Here is a 20,505-nt window from a genome sequence, read left to right as displayed (position 1 = left end):
TTGAACCAACAACAGCCTTAGAGAGAGTCAATATATTTTCATAATTCTAACTACCATAGTTTTGTTCTTAACTGTTTACCCTACTATCAAAAGCAAACCGCAAAGAACGAGGCATAAAATACAGATGTGTCACTTGAACAGAGGAACCTATTCTCGTCGGATCATCTGTTGACCACATCGTCTGGTATGAGAGGACCTCGGGTGAATAAGCCTTTGTCTGGTGTCCTCGCTACAACAGCAACAACAACAAAGCTCATGAGGAGAGGAGATGATGGCAGCAAACTACAATAGTGCTGTTTTGAGAAGAGAAAACTGAGTAATTGTGGAGTGTGTTGACGTCATTGACTTAATAGCGGGAACAAAGTCGAACGTTTGCTTGAGCTGGAACTTGAACCATTCAGCTTCAGTGTAAGTGGTTAGGAAGGCTAGGAAGAGGTCTTTATATAACTGTGTAAACTTTCTGGTGGTAGGTCCGCCATCTTCTTGTCTCCATGAAGATAGAATATTTTTTCCTGGAATGTTCCACCTTCCCTACCATCAAACCTATCTAGCATGCATTCATTATATTTGTATTGCTAAAATACCTTGGAAAACATTACTGGGAACTCTTCACAGACCTGACCAGTAACCTTAACCCTGCCATATTGTAACCAAGTGAAAGAACATTTCCATGGAGACAACCTGGTGGCTGACCATCATAAAAGTCACATAGTGCACATTCATCTGCTAAGTAGATTTATTTTAGAGCTTAAATTGACTTTATTAAGGATCCTCTTTCTCAATCTCAGAGGACCTTCTTCATGAAGCAGAGGGCCACAAACTGATGGTCAATACAGAGAGTCATTCATAAAAGTTGTGAATTGTAAGTGCTACCACACCTTCAATCAGTCTCATACTCTTAATATCAGATCTGTCTCACATCAAACGGTTTGTTATGGAGGTTTGATGGTACAGAATGTTTAATTTTCTATTAAAAAAGTACTTCTCAGGATAATGTGAGCCATTTCATCAGGAAGCCTGATGGCCAACAAAAATTGGTCTGGGGGTCGCATTTGGCCCTCGAGCCATAATTTGGACGCCCCTGTTCTATCTGTAAGCAACATGTTGTCAAAAACCATTTGTTATTTGTCATTTAGATATAATTTACCTCACCCAAATACCAACAGAGTGCTAAGGACAACTAATCCAAGCATTCAACCGAAAAGATAAAGTGCTGCACTCTGTATATGTATTTTTTTCTAACTTTAATTTAAGTTATTCTGAAGTATTATAAAACAGGAATAAAGTAAAGCTAATACATCTTTGAATGCCAAATAGAAAATCACATACTAATTCCAGCCCACTGCACATGAAGCGGTAATATTTTATTTAAAGTAACTTAGCTTGACTAAGTAGCTCATCAAAAGTTCATGAAGAGGCTAATGTGGTTGCCACACTAACGAAAAGCTGTAATCTCCAAATTCTCCATACATTCTCCAGCTTTAGTAGCTTATCTGGAAATAATGGTCTGAAGTCTGATTCATGGGGATTCTGTGTACTCATTGGCTCATACGTCCTACCATAGAAGTAAGGATACATGCTAAGTTTGTAATCATCAAGCTCCATTGTGATGGGAAACAGTACAGTTAGAGTCAATGTATTCCGGGACTAGAAGGGGAAATCGTGTAGTATCAATAGTGTCAGAATGAAAAGTCAAGGGAATGGCCAGAGGAAGCCATGGTCACCTTCCTGTTGTCCCCACTACACAATACATCATGTATAATACGGTCATTGTTACAGCTTTAGAATTACATGGATTTGAAATAGAAAAAAGAGCTAGTGGCAATAGCCTGACCAGAAGGGAAATGGGTCAAGACTCTTCCCAGAAACTATAGTGGACTAAACAGGGTTTAGGTTGTCGTTTCACAGACAACTCGGATCTTTGAACAGTAAGAACTTTCTAATAATAACAGCACACATGTCCCATTAAATTGCATTATTCATTTATTCACCACGCTAGGAGGTGGTTACATACTTATGTAGCCACAATATTCCCAGGGCTGACTGACAATGTGCCACCAAACTCTCCAGGAACTGATTTGAAACACATACTGTACCTTTTGCACACAACCTGAGCCCAAGGACGAGCAGAAAAGAGGATACGAAAGGAATTTGAAATGAAAGGCCATATTACTAACCCATTGCTATTCTGCCCACCTGTCTCTATCCTAAAGCAAACAGCCTAATAAATAACGGTCAATAAAACTATCATGCATGGTTTCCGCCTGGCAATCCACATTTTTTCAAATGCCGCAGAAGGTAAGTGAGGTGAGGTTTACAAGAGAGAACATGACAGCAGTCTCATCTGTTTGAAGTTCCTTCAATGTGTTTTACTGTGGGGGATTCCCTTCTGTAATACCATCTGTGTAACCCGCTTAACACTATATCACTGAAGGTCATGTCGTAGCCTGACCACTATCAAGCAATTACTCATTAATCAAGCAGATATTGGTCCTGATTTACACACCTTTTCTTTATCATTCACGCAGTATGATAAGTACACAAGACTGAACCCAACACAAACACATGCATGCCTCGCTCCGCTCCCTTCTGCTCACATCCTGCTGACACAGCTGCAGCTCTGGCCCTCTCTGACCGACGGACCCACTCCTCTGTTTGTTCTGCCGATTGAAGTGCAGAGCGGGGATGAGCCGGAGACAAACTGCTGCTGATATGAGAGCAAAACATTCAATTTGTAATTCTCTATAGTTATATGGAGCGTGTGCCATCCAAAGTAAATAAGTTCAACAGCATGTTATCAGCACCTGTGAGGTAAGGTTCCTCCTGGTTATGAAACATTGTGACATGGAAGATTTAGAATGATTCATAAATCTTGTCAAAGCTTAAGGGATTGTTGTTGAATCAAGATCAAAGGCTTTAGGATAACTGACTTGCAGGAAACATTTATTCAACCAATACTATTCACCCACTGTTCACGCTCTGCACTATTTCCAACCATCTGTAATTTATTGAGTAAATATTTGTGTACATACCAAGTTTTTTTTTTTTTTTTTACCTACATTTTATTAGTAAATTCTTAATTTATGCATTCCATATTTGACTCCATAGATGTTGCTATTATCATTATTATTTTATTATTCCTTGTTTATGTTGCACCTAACAGCGAGACAAGTTTCTATGTTTGCAAACTGTGTTCAGCATTTAACCTTTGTTATTTCGTATAGCAAAACCTGTTTGAGTTTAACCTTATTGGCTAAACAGAGCTGGAGCTGCCCCAGTAGCAGTCTACACAGTAATTGTCATGTAACTCACTAAAACCTTGCAGGTTATCCTGACTGGATTGTCTCAATGTTTGAGTTTCCAAACTCACAAGAATCCATTTTGTCCTTTGCCCACACAGCAACTTTTGATGCAGAAAGCTTATTTTCCAACAAAAATAATTTACTAATAATTGCTAACAAGGTAGCATAGTTCAAAACAGAAGGCATGATGCTACACATTAATTTAGCCAAACACTCTTGTGTCAAGCATGTAAATATGCTTGTAGTTAAAACCAAGCAAGAAGCCCCTCCTCTTTTCAGACGATTTCAATGGGTGCCATATTACAGAGCTGCCCTCATTAAAATGTAATATCAGTCTGGCTTTTGCCAGGTTATCAAATAGATACACCTTAGGTTTAGGATTTCATTATTCCAGTTAGCTGTTCTGATTAAATGCCAGTCTTAAAGTCAACATGTAGGTTAACATTTTTGTAAAGTCTTTGCAAGACTTTACAAGTCATTTCAAGTGCAAAACAACACTCATATGGAATATATACTTCTCCAACACACTCAACTCCCTCAAGCTCATATCATACACACATGTCATTTCCAAATCTACCCTTTTCAAAACTGCTCTGATTTCTGAAACGTCCTCATCTGAATCGTTTTTCTGGTGATCACCATGAGTTTACTGGGGGTAAACTTCCACTCGCCGTTGACAGGTCACGTATAGAGCTGTCAAGTGTGCAAATAAACCCGGATACTTGATAGATGTCCTACACTGTGTCCCTGTGTGTTCTGGTCTGTCTCACTCACTCCAATGGAGCTGCCTTCCTGTTTATAGCGTTTCCTTGTAAAAAGCCACGTCCCCCGAGAAAACACAGGAACCCCTCCGCTGATAAGATAGCTCAAAAGGGTCGAGAATAACAATTAGATAGACAGATTTGGTGAAAGAAGGTGTTTTCTAATCTGTTGATATCAGAAGAAAGAAGTGCTATCTGGAAACGCGCTGCTACTTGCAAATTTGTAATCATGCTTGATAGACTAGGGATGATTAGCTTTTCCCTTTCGGCAGCAACTTATCTATGAAAGATTTGGAAGTGGGGCAGAAGTTGAATAAGAAGCAGTCAAAATAATGAGTGAACATTTGATGGAAACCACTGTAAACTGTAACTGTATTGGTTAGTGAAAGTTTTTTTTGGTATCGTCCGCAGCGTGAACAGTTTTACGGTGGCTCAAAGGAAAAGTTATTTGTGTGAAACGGCAACAGAAGTTACTTGGACAAACATGAGCCCAGAGACTGACAGGAGACGCTGACCAAAGCAAACGTGTGGCCTTCAGAAAACAAGCGGCGAGTGGGAGGTCTGAGGCAAAAGGGCCAGTGGGGTCAAGCTCTATTTGATGATGTTTGGATGGCACCAGCCAGGCCACAAGCACAAGTGTGTGGCTCCGGGTGACACAGCAGGAAGACTCCAGCAGCATACGGACACGATGACCATTGGATTAAGTATTGTAATGAGAAAAGAGCAGAAAAGAAGGAGTTTGGTTATGTGGGACATTTGGAGGTGTGATTCTTCTCCAGGGCTGGTCTAAATTTAGTTCTGGGACTATATTCAGCTACCCAAAAATCCCCTGCTTCAACGGCACTATTCTGAGCTCTCAGCACTGTGATTTGTGAGGACGTGCTGTCTTTCACTCCTTTTTTTTTTTGCACAACCTTCCCACTGTCCAAGTTAAGCCAAAAAAGTATGTTTCTTTTTTTAAACGTCTAGGTTAGGTGACATCAACTCACCTCTGTTATGTCCAGCAAAAAGACTTAAACTTGACTGCTGCTTTAAAGTTTTATTACTAAAGTTGGTGAAGAGCATTGGATATGATTATAGAAGCCCTCCAATCCTTCAGAACTTCTTTCCATTATGACAGGGGTGGGCAAACTACAGCCACATACGGCCCGTATGTCTTTATAACCCAGCCGTACATGCCAAGTAATACTGTATTAAAAAATAAATGAAAAAAATAAAATAAAAATATTTTTATTTTTGCCCCTTAGGCATCTATCTGCACTTGTATCCTTAATACAGATGACGTGAAATTAATTAAATAATAAAAGTAAACAGAAAAGACAGAAAAGTGATATTTTATTTTAGATTTTTTGATTATTATTTTTTTCACACCAATGATCTCCGCTACTTGCCTGGATTCGAATATGGCCCTCGGAAGAAAATAATTGCCCACCCCTGCATTATGACCCCTCCCCTCCTTTTTCTGATACTAGGATACTAGGGGACATTATGTTGATTGCTTCATTAAAACCAAAATTGAAGGAGATTACGGGTGAGACGCTTTGAACCATTTATGTAAACCGTGCCAATAGTCAATAATATCAGTAAGATAACCCAGCGAGTCAGACCCTCTGACTTTCTATTCGAATGCAAGAGAGTCAGTAGACGTGTCTCTCAAATGCGCAAGACATCTTCTCTGAATATCCTCAAAACGTTCTGAACAATTCGTGCTTCTGTCCAGCTCTGGTAATTATCCCTGCCATCGTCACTTAGACGGTGTCAACGTGTCAGATCCGTTGTGTCCAAGGGTTAGTATCCAGTTGATTTAATGGCGTTAGTTTGGGAGCAGCCTGGGGAGATCCATGTCTGGAGCCAGGCCGCACTTGTGTTTCCCGCTCAAATTGACGACAGGCCCTGGGGGGGGGATTCTGGACTGGTCCCTACTCTCTGATGAAGGGGCACTATTCTTCCTGCAGGAGCTTTACCAGATCAAAGAGTCCAGGCCTAATCAAAGTCAAACTCATAAGCCTCCGAGTTCCACCATGGGCCGATAGCTTTAGACAATGTGATTCTGATTATGGCAGAAGGCGGGCTGGTCCCCTAGTCTCTTTGAAACTCCACAGGGTTAAGAGCTCGGACCACCTCAGTGACTGACAGGCATGAAAAACAGCGCTCACACAAGGCCAACATCAGGCTGACATTTGCCAAAAGACTCTCAAAAGACGTGAGCTACGCAGAGTAACAGTAAATGCCCCACTGGGATATAAGAACTCCTCCCTCCTGAGCTAACATGAAACACTTGTTCAGGGGGCTTTCATGTGACTGTAAATTTATGTCCCACATTCATCATTTCAACCACATGTTCTCCCAAAACAATTAACATGATAGGCTTCATAGTTATATTATGGCTGTGGCTCACATGTTTAAAGTACATATTTCAAAACTTTACTTACTCCAGAATTTTATGGAGGGCTATTGGTTGAGCTGAGGCAGACAGAATGTCATGTTGTTGTGTCACCGATGGCTGTAACATGGAAGTGTGTTCAAAAGAAGTGTTGCTTATATTTAATTACTGTAAATATCTATACATTTTTAGCCTAAAATAAAACATAACTATGTTTAAAAATAGCACAATATTGGGACAAAGCCTTGAATTTTGTAAAGTGAACATCTTGCCTGCCAAATAGGCCTGTCATGCCACCAAATCATGTCATGCAAATGTGGCAAAAGAAATACTGGAGGAATTCATTTGTGTTGATCTGATTAAGAAAATTCACTGAACTCTAGTTATCAGCCTTAGGTAGCTATGGAATTAACTTGCAACGTTTCTAATATTATGACATAGGTTAAGTTATACTTCATTAATCCCTTGTGAGTGAAATTCGTTACAGTTCAGCTGTAAAGTTTAGTGTATCAGACGGGAATCCTTGTTCAGGACTTCTGTAGCTGGAGATTACCTACTGTGCATGTTTTGGGTTGAAACATGGGGAGAAACATGCAGCCTCTGCACAAAAATAGCCTATTTTAATTTTGATCCTATAGCAGATTTAAATTGTTTTTTTCTTTTTTACTTTATATGGGTCGTTTTATCATTGTTCATTGTTTTATGTTGCACCGAATCACCAAAGCAAGTTCCTGTGTTTGTGAATTCTGTTCATTGACACGTAATTCTGTTGTAACGTATTTGCACCTGTACTTATTTAAGAAAGGAATCACAACTGAACCTGTGTTGCCTGTGCCTTCACCTGTATAGAGAGGACAAATACAAGGTTTTCCCATTCTCAGTTTATGGAGAGGCCTGAGGTGAAAGCGCCATCTCCTCCAGAATTCCCTCATTCATTCATTACATGATCTAAAACGTTAACTTTGACAGCAGGCTTTAATCAAACGGTTTTAATTGTAGGATCAATGTGAGAAACTTATCCTGCATTCTGATTGGACAGTTGTGTTACCATCATACCAATGACACCAAATGACAACACTAACATGCCCAATGTAATTAAGATAAGATCTTCAAAACAGTAAAAGCAATATGTGATTTCAACATGTTTACCTCATATCTGGGGACAAAGATCAAACATAAGTATGAATTTTGACATTGTAGCTGTACCTGGAGGTAAAACATAGTGCATAGGCCTACTGTATATACCTATAGTCTACTTTTTCTGCTGCTTCTGCTTGAACAACCATCTGAAACACAAGTTAAGACGAGAATGTGCAGTGTGAGCCCAACACCAAATGATGTGTTTTAACTTTAAATCAACTTCATGGCCGCTCTTTGTGAGACCTCAAAAACTGATCAAAAAGAAGAACAGCGCAGACTGTCACCGCAACACAACCTTACGAGACACATCCACTTAGTCCTGCGTCTTTGCAACAAGAAAGGTGTTGACACTCACCTGTTTATGGCTAACCGACCACCACGGCGAATAGGAATAGGAAAAGTCTGGGTCTTTTTTTTTAAAGTTGGAACAAAAGTCTGGTTGATCTTCTGGGCCTGGGGGTACAATAGAAACTGTCACACAAGCACTTACCTTAATCAACACCTCCTCAGAAGAACAGGTGAGCTCCGTGTCTTCCTGCAGGGCACAAGAGAAGGGACAACTTCCTCTTTCCGTTGAAACAGGAAAAACTAATGGCCCGTGAATCTACTTTGATGAGGATTTGTTTAACTCCAACCTGAGACCTTTGCATGACTGACAAGAGGCTTTGTTTGCAATGTTTAGTTTTGAGGCTACTACAAATTATAAGTGAAAGATAGTGGAAAGGCTAATAAAACTAGCATGCTAAAAAACCTTTCAGGAGCGTCTTGCTGCAGCCACTGTATGAAGTGGAGTTCCATTATATCACATCCTGTACCAAAAGACTAAATTATTATTTTTAAACGCAAAGAACAAGTTATTATTTTGAAATAGCAAGGCCCTGCATGGTTAAGTCGGTTAAGGTTAGGGGTTGATAATCAAGTATTATCTACGCTTTATTACAGTTTGCTAGCATAAATACTCCAACCTCATTGACATCCTTAACAAAATAGGCTTTTTGCAGAATTAATCATTATGTTTCCTGATGCCAAGCTATTGCTAGTTCCAATTTCCAAGGGCCTATATGCTTTGGAAATTGTTGCTAGCCCTACCAGTCTTCCAAGTCTATTAACTGAAAGCGCAAAATTATTCTGCAAAGTACACAGAATTAAAACAAGAGTGTGTTGATTTTAACCAAACCTGTACATATCGGAAAATTTAATTTCCTGAATATAACACCTTAGAAATGTTAAGGTAATTGAGTAGCCTATCAAATCAACATGCATTTATTCTAGTTAATAATAGTTGTACCCAGTTGTTTATGTAATCTCTTTTAATATCCACAGAATACCTTTTAGTCCACTTCATTTTTGTTTGTTCAATTAACTAATATTCTTTTCCAGATGACACAATTGTGCTGTCGCTCATTAGCTAACAAGCAGCGGCCATGTGAAATGAAACCATGTGGAAACCATTGTGATTTAGCTTATGCACGTGCTCCAGGGCTAATGTTCACGTGGAAGTGGCCCGCTTTGGATGTAAAGCTTTGAAGAATGTGACTAATTGGAAGCTATAGATCAGTCCAAGTAAAATAAGATGATATTTATTGCCTCTGTGTGCACATGGAAGGAGCTGGCTGCAGGTTTGTAGACAATTAGCTTAGGTTTTTGCACTAGCATCGGCTCTGTGCCAGCTGTATGACAGATTCTAGAGGGGCACATAGTCAACCTCCCCTTCTGTGAGCCAGAGCTTTGAAGTTTGCGTACTGTCGGTCTAAATTCTTCATCTTGTAAAAAATCTCAAAATTCCAGCTAAAGCAGTAAGACACAAAAACCGTGGATGCCTTGTTTTGTGCAAAATCTGAAAATGTAACATACAAACTAGTGGCTGGGACTGCAGTTTATCAAGGGAGGAAGCGAAAAGCCATTTTATTTGACTATCAAATACATTATATACAACAACAATATCTTTATAATAAGGCTGGAGAAACCAGCCCATATCATGCTTATGCAATATAAAAGCTAAGCAAATTTTGGGATGTGCAATCACAGAGCTTACTTGTAGATTGTGTCTGTCAAATAAGGAAGACATCTCCTCTCTAGCATTAACAATAAAACAATAATAAAAAAAAAATAAAAAAACACACTTTGTAAAGTTTGTAGGACAGACAAATGTAGGATTTTACATTCTACAGCACACATTTCTATAACATTCTGTTGCTTTTTCTTTTGAGATTATGTTGCCCGTAGGCTTTATTAGACAGGAAAGGACAGAGTGAAATGGGGGATGAGAGAGAAGGGAGGACATGCAGTACATTGTTGGAGTCGGAATTTGAACTCATGACACTGCGGCCGACTGCACTTGTAGCCTGGCACACGTGCGCTGTGCCTTAACCACTCCACCACCACATACTTTTTCTACATGAGCATTCACTCACTTGATTAGACTTATGCTGTTCTGCACGGAATGATGTCTCTAGCAGCTTCATCTTAGACTTGACAAACTGAGCTACAGTATGTGCATATTCATCGTTAAGCTGTCTGTTGTGATTTAAATGTAAGCTATCTTTAACAGACAAATTGCCAAGCTGAGCATTTGCAACGTGAGTAAACAGAATGCCCATAAATAATCTCCCTCTACTAAAAATATGTCACCTTGTATATGAAAGACATTACACATAGTTCATGCCTAAATATTTTTCCAAATTACATTTGACATTTGTCAGCACTTTTTTACTACTACACAGTAAGTCGAACCAGAGGAATCAACGAGAACTACAATCAAACAATAAATGTATTGTTTTATTGCAGTTCTCGTTGATTCTTTGTTTTATTGCTATATTGTATTAAGGTTGGTGATGTTGTCTCTAAACTGGTCTTAATTTGAATGTTCTGCAGTCAGTGTACATTGACCAGACTTATTTTGACCATTCCAGAATGGCAAGTGTCTATCTTTAGTCAGGGACTCACCACAAGAGCTGTGTTTTCTATGTGACTTTAGAAAAGTAACTGTATTCTGAACACCACCAAGTCCCAATGAAAGAGTGGCTTAACCAAAATTGGTATTCTATTGCTGCGCAAACAACTGGGAGGTTGGTTATTTCTCACTTGATTATAACGAGTTCCAACTTCAGAGCGTTCCAGCTGAATTAACTTATATGTAAACAATATGGCTTATGCTGTAGGCTAAAGAAATGTAACCCCGCTCAGACTGCCCATGGTGGTAGTGCTAGCCGAGGTGCTGGGAGTCTATTTTCATGGCACTCCGCAGCTTTCAGTGTTTTTTCCTTTATAAATGGTTAGTTACTGCGTGAACACGTGTACAAGAATACCAGTTCAAACTGTAGTCAACTCTGTGGGCAGTCTGACCAAGGCGTAAGCTTGATATGAATGTCATGATAAATAATCGAATAATGTTTGATTTAATTGGTGACAAATGATTGCATTGTTTAAATGTTGTTAACCACTCAGATAAATGTTGTGGTGATTTACATAGTTTTGATTCATGCAGTATTTTGTATGAGAAGTGGGACCATCTTCGTGTTCATAAGAAGTAAAAATTCCAGTTGCTTGGTATGCACCATAAAAAAAAATGTTTGGTCCATGTATTTAGTTACTTCCCAACACAGTTTTAGTGTCATGTTGCTGATAACCACGCTGCTTACTTACTTTCACATATGTCCAGAAGTATTTGAAAGAACAAAATTAAGCCTTTTAGTCTGTCTACATGTGCTCTCCGGCTCAGAGCATAAAGACACTTCAAAGAGGGGAGAGAGGGCCGTGGCCAGTTTCCTGCTTGTGCTCATCTCAGACCATTTGCCAGCCATGCATCTCCTCCTGATGGTGACCACTGGAGCCATATGGTGGCTATTTACAGCACTGACCTAAGCCTCTAAGGTAGCACTTTTCAGTCTTCTGTAGGTGAAGTTCAACAATGCCAGGCCAGAGGGTAGTTAACCTGTTGTGGTACTGTTTCAACTGGGTGGAGCCCATTTGTCTGGCTTGGAGAAAGGCTTTGCGTCTGGAATTTTCATTATGGTGGAAACTGACAGATGTGAGCATTTGAAGGCAAGTAATAAGTGCTAAAATGCTGAGGAATAAAGCGGAGCACGCTGAATATTACCAAAAAACATGCACATTTTGCTCATAGCTTGAACATACCACAACTAACCGTTGCCAAAACAAGCCAGGATGTGTAATTACAACGTATTTTAACCAGAATGTGTTTGCCATGTGAATATGCGTCATAATTGTCAACAGTGTGCTAACCAGTGAATGATTGAAACATTTGTTGTGACTCAGAAGTCATGCTCATTGGATTATCTGGGTAACGTGACAAGAGCCAGCTTGTTACTTGCCATGGCACATTGAAGCGAGCCTCTATAGTTGCATTACATTTTGAGGGTATATCCTGATTTTAAAACAGTGCATCTGGGACTTTAGACTTCTACAACAGAAACAATAGATGGATTGTATCTTTGGAATGTTCTTCTGGCAGCTGCAATTAAGGCCATCAGAAAGAAATGGATGACAAAGGATGGACCGACTGTCGGGGAGTGGGATCAGGTAACCGTGGGCATCTGTGGAATGAAGAAAGTTCCCACTGCAGTAACTTTCGACAAAGATGACAATCGCAGGCCCGAGTGGGACAAACATGTACACAAATAATGCACGTAATTTTTTTGGATACATGTGTTTTGTTTTGTTGATCACTCTCATTTGCGGCTGCAGTCCCATGGCAGATTGATGTTAGAACAGACAGCCTCAAAGCAAAGTAAAGGACAAATTGTTAAAAGCCATACAAGCCTTAGTAAAAGCAGCAGAATAAGCAGTTGGCATAAGCACATGGCACAGCAGGACAGCACAAACAGGAAATCCAACACAGAGAGAATGAAGCACACATTCAAAAATAGTAATCAATAAACAATAAACAACAGTCAAATCTACACATTGTGACAGCAGGTTTGACTGTCCTGAGCCAAAGTTTTACAAACCTCGAGAAGGTTCTGAGTGTTGTGATGTTCCTAATATTGGCTGGGACAGTGTTCCAGGCCGGAGCTGTCTTCACTGCCCAAAAGTTGTTTTTTCTCAAGGGAATGCTTTGGGCTCATGTGCCTACACTGTCCATGGCACATTTGTAGGCGAAGTCAGTCAATTAAGTATTTGTTGTTGTCATGTGTTGTGCAGTACAACCTCACAAACTACTGTCAATACATTTAATGGATTGTCTCTGTGACCCAGATCTGGCGCTTGACCCAAACACAACCGCACGGCCGTCCCTCCTGCCGTGACCCCTCCCCGGTGACCTCTACCCCCTGACCCTCGTGAGCACACCACACTGTTACGACGTTTTGATTAGCCTTTTACACCAAGGAGACACACTCTGTTGCTTTAGTTCCAAGGGAAAGAGAAAGGGTGGCATGTGTTCCGAAAAAATGTCAGAATAGTTGAGCGAGTGCCACAGTTGGGTTGTTTGGGCGTACATGAATTCGAGTTTTGTTCCAATGTGCCACTGACCCATGGGTCGTTGCCAAACAGTAATGTGAATGTCTGGATAGCTGCCATCTGTACAAGTGAAATCTATAATACACTGCTAATCTAACTTCTATGATCGGAATGACAGGAATGTGGTATAAGCAATTTTTATGATATTAAAGATCAATATTTGTGCAGGACATTCTGGAATTTCCACTGGGATCAGAGAGGCACAGAGAGGCATGGCCCTTTGGCTCCACGTCTTTCCTGAGGCCAAACAATAGCAGAGCTGGCATTCTGTGAGAAAACAGGGAGGTCAGTTATTCACCAACACGTCAACTCGAAGTATATACTGTATGTGGGAAGGTCAGGGGCGGATAAGGTTGTCACGTGTAGATGCCAACGATGCATTCTACCTGTATGGCTGGTGTTTATAAAAAAATGTTATAATTTTGGTCCTAAATCCTACTCAGTTGCATCAAAAAAATAATATATTTTCTTGGATAGTGACAAAGAACACAATGTAGACTTGCTGACTGGTGACTAAGAAGTGGATTGGATTGAAGTTAGGAGTTCAAAGTTTGAAGCAGTAAAGAAACAAGTAGATTTATGATGTTATATAAAGTCGGAGTCACTAACTAATTTGTAATTAATTTGAAAATTGCTTTATCAAAGAAGGAATGGTAATTAGAAGATACATGTTGGCTAGGTGTCAAATGTGAATAAAATGAGAAAATGAATAATCGGTGTCTAAATAGGCTTACTTTGTCATAATCCGGTCTCAAAACTGTCAACTTTGCATGTGTGAGAGGACTAAATTAGCTTAAAGAAGAGATTTTCTGCAAGTTTGGGGTACACTTTTTTAGTCGACCAAGAATTTCTAGAATTTGAATACAGCCCCATTGTACATTTATTTTGGGCGTAGGAAAGGAGGGACAGACCGCCTCACACTTCCAGAGCAAGGTGAGACAGACAAACGTCCAGCAGAGGCATGAGTAAGCAGAATGTGTTGTTTAGGTTAGGCATTTAGGGACAAAGCAGACGAGTTTAAGAGTATACAGCCGAGAGGTAGAAGCAGCATTTAGCAGGGCGATCTTGAATGGCTGTTCTGAAGTTGTGTTTTTGTTATTTTGACTTTGAAAACTCTTGGCCCGGGTGGGATTGGAAGGTTGGTTGCTACGCTAATGGTGTATAGAGAATGTGATTGTGTCATCAAATCATATACAATATATACTTGTTTTTCCAGTTAGTTCAATGATAAACCAATTAAGATGCTAAATAAATACTAAATTTAGCGTTCATTCAAAAGTATTCTGATGTGTATCCCAGTCGTGATCCAGCAGCTTATCCATGGCTTATTGTATGGCTTCTTATTTTTTCTAATACATCTCCATGGAAATTTGGCACATTTTGCAACAAGATGACCAACTTTGCCAATAACCATAGAGTTTCAAGTCCTATCCCGAGCTCTATAGTTTGTGTTTTATGCAGCTTTTAAGTTAGTTACTGTGTCATAATGTTTAACGGTTTAGTTCCGCCAATACAGTAACAGAATCATAATGAAGTGTGTGCATGTTTAAGGGACCTTACATATTCAGCTGTTTCCATCTTGAGAAGTCAGCACAGACACCCTGCGGATCCAGAAGTGCTGTTTTGTGTTTTTAAAAGTCCACACGCCTCCACCAGACCGAGCCTTTTTGGTGCTTTGCCTTGAAATACTGCTATCAAAAGACACTGCTATTGTTCTTAGCATGATTTACACTGCTTCACTCCTTAGTACGCTAACAAGTGGAGTCCTTAGCTCAATTTCCAGTGTTTTATGGGTGTCAAAATTGAGACAGAGCCACTTTCAGATCTTTTCCATCCAAAATCTTTATTTACTTTAAAGGAGACATATTGTGCTTTTTCCTGTACTGGTGTTGAATCATAACATGAGTAGATCATTGATTATTTTACATTTTGTTCATTGCCAACTGCAATACTGATCTAAAACAGCTTGGAAATAGAAACAGATCCATTGACTTCCTGTTCAAAATTGCTGAACTGATAAGCCCCGCCTCTTCATAGTGACATTTCAATGTAACAAGCAGCAGATTGTTATTTACATGTTCTTATTTTTGAAAAGTTTCTACATGACATTTTAGAACCCTACATGTGTCCCTCAGAGTCTTAGTTTATCAAATAATGGAGGGTGGGGATAGGTGAAAACAGGATTTTTGGGGGGACTCAAGCCTCAGTTGCAGGAAAATACGTGGTTACTCAAACTTTGAGTGCATTACTGATGAAGAAACTAAAGGTTAAAAGCTCTTTAAAGTTGATTTTGTATAATCTGTCCCCTTTAATGACAAAGGCTAAGGCGTCCAAGTAGTTTAAATCTTTTGTGCCCCCATTTTAGAAACCATCTGATAATAGGGAGCTTTCAAGGTGCTATATATGTGCTATAGGTGCTATATATATAAAGAAGCTTTACCCTACTTATTTCCAGTGAAATCAATCATTCTGGGAAGAATCAGGCTCAGTTTGTACTCCAAACCCACAAATAAAAAAAAAAACTGAAATATGGAGAAACATTTTTTGATAGGAAATGTGTATGGATTCCGCCTTTTTTATTTTCTTATTTCAAATGGGATTTTAATGGGATTAAACATTTTCCTGTGAGTAAATCAGAACACAAAACCGAGAGGATCAGCTTCATAAAAGGTCCAGCCAATTGTTTGTACCCTAAAGAGTTCAGGAACCACTTCAGTTTGTACTGGGGCTCATTTTAGTCAGGCCTTTTATGAAAAATAGGCCACAGCACAAGGGTTAAAATCCAGAATATTTATTGATGAAGAACATTTAATTGAATGAATGGGACGGAATGCTGTAGGCATTCCATTATGCCCTCCAGTAAATGATTTTTCGGCTAAAAAACCTCACACATTATATCAACTTTAAACGCCTATACTGTACATGTAGCAATTGCATGTATCACCTTTTCCATCCGTGTTCTTTCACAGCTTTCCCAGGATTATCACTACTAGCTAACAGGCTCCTAAACAGCTGAGTGCCACTAGAACTTAGCCACCTGCTCCTTCTAAACCATCTAGGACCACATAGCAACACAGTCTAACATGGAAGCGCTGCTCTGCGGGGTCAAAACCGGCGTCAAATGAGGCGGAGGTCACTTGGCACCGCACATGCAGCAGGAAGTGTCTTGGGCGTGAGGTCGGAGGTCGTGGATGCGGGGAGATTGCATTACTTATCCCAGATGTGGACGGGATGGCGGGGCGAGTATATGGCTCCGGTCTGGTGGTGCCTCAAATGTAGCGTGACGGAGCACAAGTTGAGAAATGCAAACCTCTATTTTGAGCATTTCCTTTGTTGACAGCAGTACTGATGTTGTTTAACCTGTGCATTTGAACATTTTTCTTTGTTTGTTATTTTAAGACACCAGAGTAACACATTTGGGATAATTCAAAACCCCACTGCAGAAACTCACTGTCAAACCTACAACCTGAGCTTGTGAGGTAAATATGACTTATTATCGCACATGTAGAGTACTTTGATCCCTTTTTTCAATTCAAAAATGGTCAAAATAATATTTTTTAAATGAGCATAAACTTGACTAATGATGAAACAGACTCACAAATAATTAATGCTTTTCCTGGTTTCGTTTAATAAGGATGGGAAACCTTTTTTTGTGTGCGTGCCTCAAACTGACAGTAATAGGAAAATATATGGTACAATGATATCAAAATGCAATGTGTAAAAAGATGTATTATTAATTGTGTTGTATCTCATTATTGTTTGATATTATGTATTTGAGTATTATTACCTCCAACAGCTGCTTAGGGTGCGTTCACACTTGCACAAACAACACATTAGAATTTAGAATAAACAGTGACAAAAAACAAAATCTAAAGCAGGAATACGAGAATAGGACTGAACCAGGACTAGAAACAGGACCAAACCAAGCACAAATCAGCACTAAACTGATGATTAAAACCTGCTGTGACTCTCTGCTGAATATAACAAGTGATTCAATTGCTTACTTTCATGCCAAAAGAACATGGAACCAATGAATCCAAGTGTGGCTCAAGATCAACCCATGACAAAGATGTGTACGTGTTGTGATGTATGGGGTACATGATCCTGTTTTAGGGCCGGTTTATATCTGGCTCACATATTTCCAGTGGCTCTGCTCTGCTCTGGTCGGCACTGGCCTTCCTCACTCTCCTCTCTGGGCTGTCAGGCGCGATGAGCTCGGGAATGAGAAACAGGTGTGGGGAGATCTCCGCTCTATCTCCCCTCTGCTCCCCTCCGCTCCGCTCTGCTCTGCCTGGCTCGGTGCACTCAGCCTGGGCTTTACGACAGAGAGGTGAGCAGGGTAAACACACAAGCAGAGAGGGTCAGAGCCAATGAACAAGAAAAGGAGCTTAAAACATAGAAGGTAGCTTGGACAACTCCTACTACATGTATGGGTTTGTACTCTGCTTGTTATTATTTTATAGATTCCATTTTGAAGTATCCTTTGTAATATGTTCATTACTGAAGCTTGGGTGATTCTAAATTTTGTGAGTTTGTCCAAAACACTCCCGGGTTTTGAGAGGCCGACTTTATGAATGTTGTGAATCACCTTTAAATTACATCATAAATAGTGTGGAAATGTGTTGTTCCTTATATGAAACTGACAAACAATTGCTAATTAATAGAATGTTCCTAAAATCCGCATGTTCAAGATAAGATAAGGTATTCCTTTATTGTCCACACATGGGGAAATTTCATTGTTGCAACGCAGGTAGATACAGAGGAAAAGGACAGATAACTTAAAGGAAGTTTAAAAAAACACTCTTAATAGAAGAACTCTTATAAACAAAACTCTTATAAACAAAAACTCCTATAGACAAAACCTCTCATTTCCTAATAAGGAATGGAAGGGAAAAATAAAGATAAAATTATATCAAATTAGTACTGAGAACTTACAGCAATTGATGCTTGAAATAGACGCTTGAATTAAATGTTCTTTTTTGATCATTATGATTCAGACTGCTTATTACGCTTCAATACAACTTTGCATTCCTCATTTCTTCACATAGAGACGGCATCACGTGTCGCATTTGCATAACAACAGAAACATTTTACTCACTTCACTCTTAGGTCTCTGCAGATGAACACTCAGTGACTGAGAAAATCACTAAGATCAAGTGTGAAGTGCATGTTAATCAAACCGGAGGGCGAGACCCACCCGGTAATCAATCCTGGATTAGTCTGTGCTTATCTCATCAATCAAACAGAGCTACTTTATCAATGAAAGGATTAGTCAACTCCATAGAATCCATTGTCAATTTAGATTTTCCGCATGTTTTTCTACAGATTTTACAAATAAATAAATAAAGTTAAATTGACATTATTTTCTGTACATCCAAATCAGAGTCACAACAATCAATTAATCACTAAAATCATGTACAATAAGCTTCCCTCTGGGGCCAGGATGGAAAATAAGATTCTGAATCTCTATGGAACTATCCTGAAGAGAGTGTAATGGTATAATTTATAATTTCAAGCAATTGGTTTTTCATAGTCTTATAATACTGACAATAACATTTAAAAAGTGTGTCTGTAGATTAGTCTGTACCATTTTAACTACCCTTTAATCAACCTTAATACTTAAGTAATTATGAACAAATATTTTATTAATAATGAGGCTTAGTAACTCAATGAAGGGGTTAAGGGCGTATTAATTACATTGTTACTAAGCCTATTTTACTCCATTTTGTCATTATTTGTTCCTAAACTGAACCCATTTTAGTCGTGTTATGAACTTGGTTTGATCTACCTGAATACTTTTAAACAAAACTGGTAATTATGCTATCATGTGTGAATATCTTATCAAGGAATCAAGGGAAAAAATTAATACATTGAATTAAAATAAGGAAGGAAGTCTGGGAGTCCCTGCTTAGACTGCCGCGACCCGGCCCGCAATAAAAATAATAATAAATATAGCCGCAAGCGGCAATGATCAGCCCTTGCTACGCCGCCGCCACGCCGCAAGAGGAGGGGGCGCTAACGCGCCCCAATTGTCCTTTTATTACGCCTACTGCTGAATCTGTGACGCTGTCACATCTTCTCCCCTTTGTTTTACCATCAAAAAGCTATTTTATTTTGAATTCTTGGCAAAATGTGCGGCTTTGCCGCACAGACACCGTGACTCTTTGAATAAAAATGTGGATAACTTTTGATGGTCCACCCCTGAAGATGAGTCTCACCAAATTCCAGGTTAATAGGGCTGACGCCCTGGGAGGAGTTTGTGAAAGTCTAAAGTGTAAACATGTTCTGGCGATTTCCCCATTGGAATAACATGGAAGGTTTCGGTCATCGTTACGGCAACGCCATAACAATTATGACATGGGTCTCATTGACTTTTTGATGGGGATGCCAAAATTGAGTTGTGTGTCAAATTTCATATAATTTCGCAAAACTAAATATTTAACCTCCATATAAAATCTGTAGGGGGCGCTGTGGCTCCAAATTAATTTATTTCACTTCAAGTAGGTTTAGGGCAAAGAGTTTAACAACTGATTCTAATTTGACGCAATTCGGACTTTATCTGCGCAAACGGCAGAAATGTTAAATTTGGGAGATTTCTGAAATTCTTGCTACAGTTTGCGGCTTCGCCGCTCAGAGACCGTGAGAGGTATCAATGTAATTTGGGTAACTTTTGATGTCCCACTCCTCAGTAGCATTTTCACCAAATTTCAGTTTTTTAGGGCCAACGCCCTGGGAGGAGTTCGTAAAAGTACGACGTTTGGAAAAACTCCGAAGTCATGTTTAGCCATTTTTGAAGCAATATGGCTGACATTTGGTTGGGCGGACGGCGTTGCCGTAATAATATTTTGTACTTCTCTTGTCACCATCTACCTCTGCGCCAAATTTCATGATTCTACGATCAGATTTTTTTGGGGTCATTTCCCATCTCTCAATGCATTTTTGGTACATTTGGGGGCGCTGACGCGCCAATTTTTTTTTATTTTAGAAAAGGGAAATAGCCAGAATGTAAAGAGGCACGATTTTTAGAGGTGTGCAAATTTTTGTGACATTTCGTCAATGTTCACTGGGTGAAAAATAGGGGGGTTGGTCCCGAGAATAACAAGAAGAAGAAGAAGAATATTCCGATGCGAAAACAATGTTTCCCATTTTTCAAATATCATAAACTATACATTTTCGGAAAGCGCTCGCGCTTTCCTACCTCATGGTGTGGGTCCCTGGTCACTGACGGGTACTTTCGATAATTTTGAGTGGGCTCCGCCCACTTTGTGTTTTTGGCCCTCTATACAGTAATAATGTTCAATTTTTGCATTACATGCTTATATGCACGGAACATGCAAGAGATGGGGAACGTATTCGTGAGCTACTTAGCGCAAATGAGTGCTTTATATGGGGATGACGACCGCGAATGTAAAGTGCTCGTTTAGTGCGAACTTTTGCA

General features: G+C 39.6%; 1 protein-coding gene across 1 annotated transcript in view; it reads left to right on the top strand.

The window, feature by feature from the left end:
- The window catches only part of ago3a (argonaute RISC catalytic component 3a), a 479,754-nt gene that overhangs the window by 318,414 nt on the left and 140,835 nt on the right, over nucleotides 1-20,505 (top strand). The window lies entirely within an intron of this gene.

The sequence above is a fragment of the Eucyclogobius newberryi genome, unplaced genomic scaffold (assembly GCF_026437365.1).
Source record: "Eucyclogobius newberryi isolate DKJ021-1_F unplaced genomic scaffold, fEucNew1.0.hap1 SCAF_3, whole genome shotgun sequence".
Classification (NCBI taxonomy): domain Eukaryota; kingdom Metazoa; phylum Chordata; class Actinopteri; order Gobiiformes; family Gobiidae; genus Eucyclogobius; species Eucyclogobius newberryi.
The sequence above is the reverse complement of the archived record's forward strand: the minus strand, read 5'-3'. Positions and strand labels throughout refer to the sequence as shown.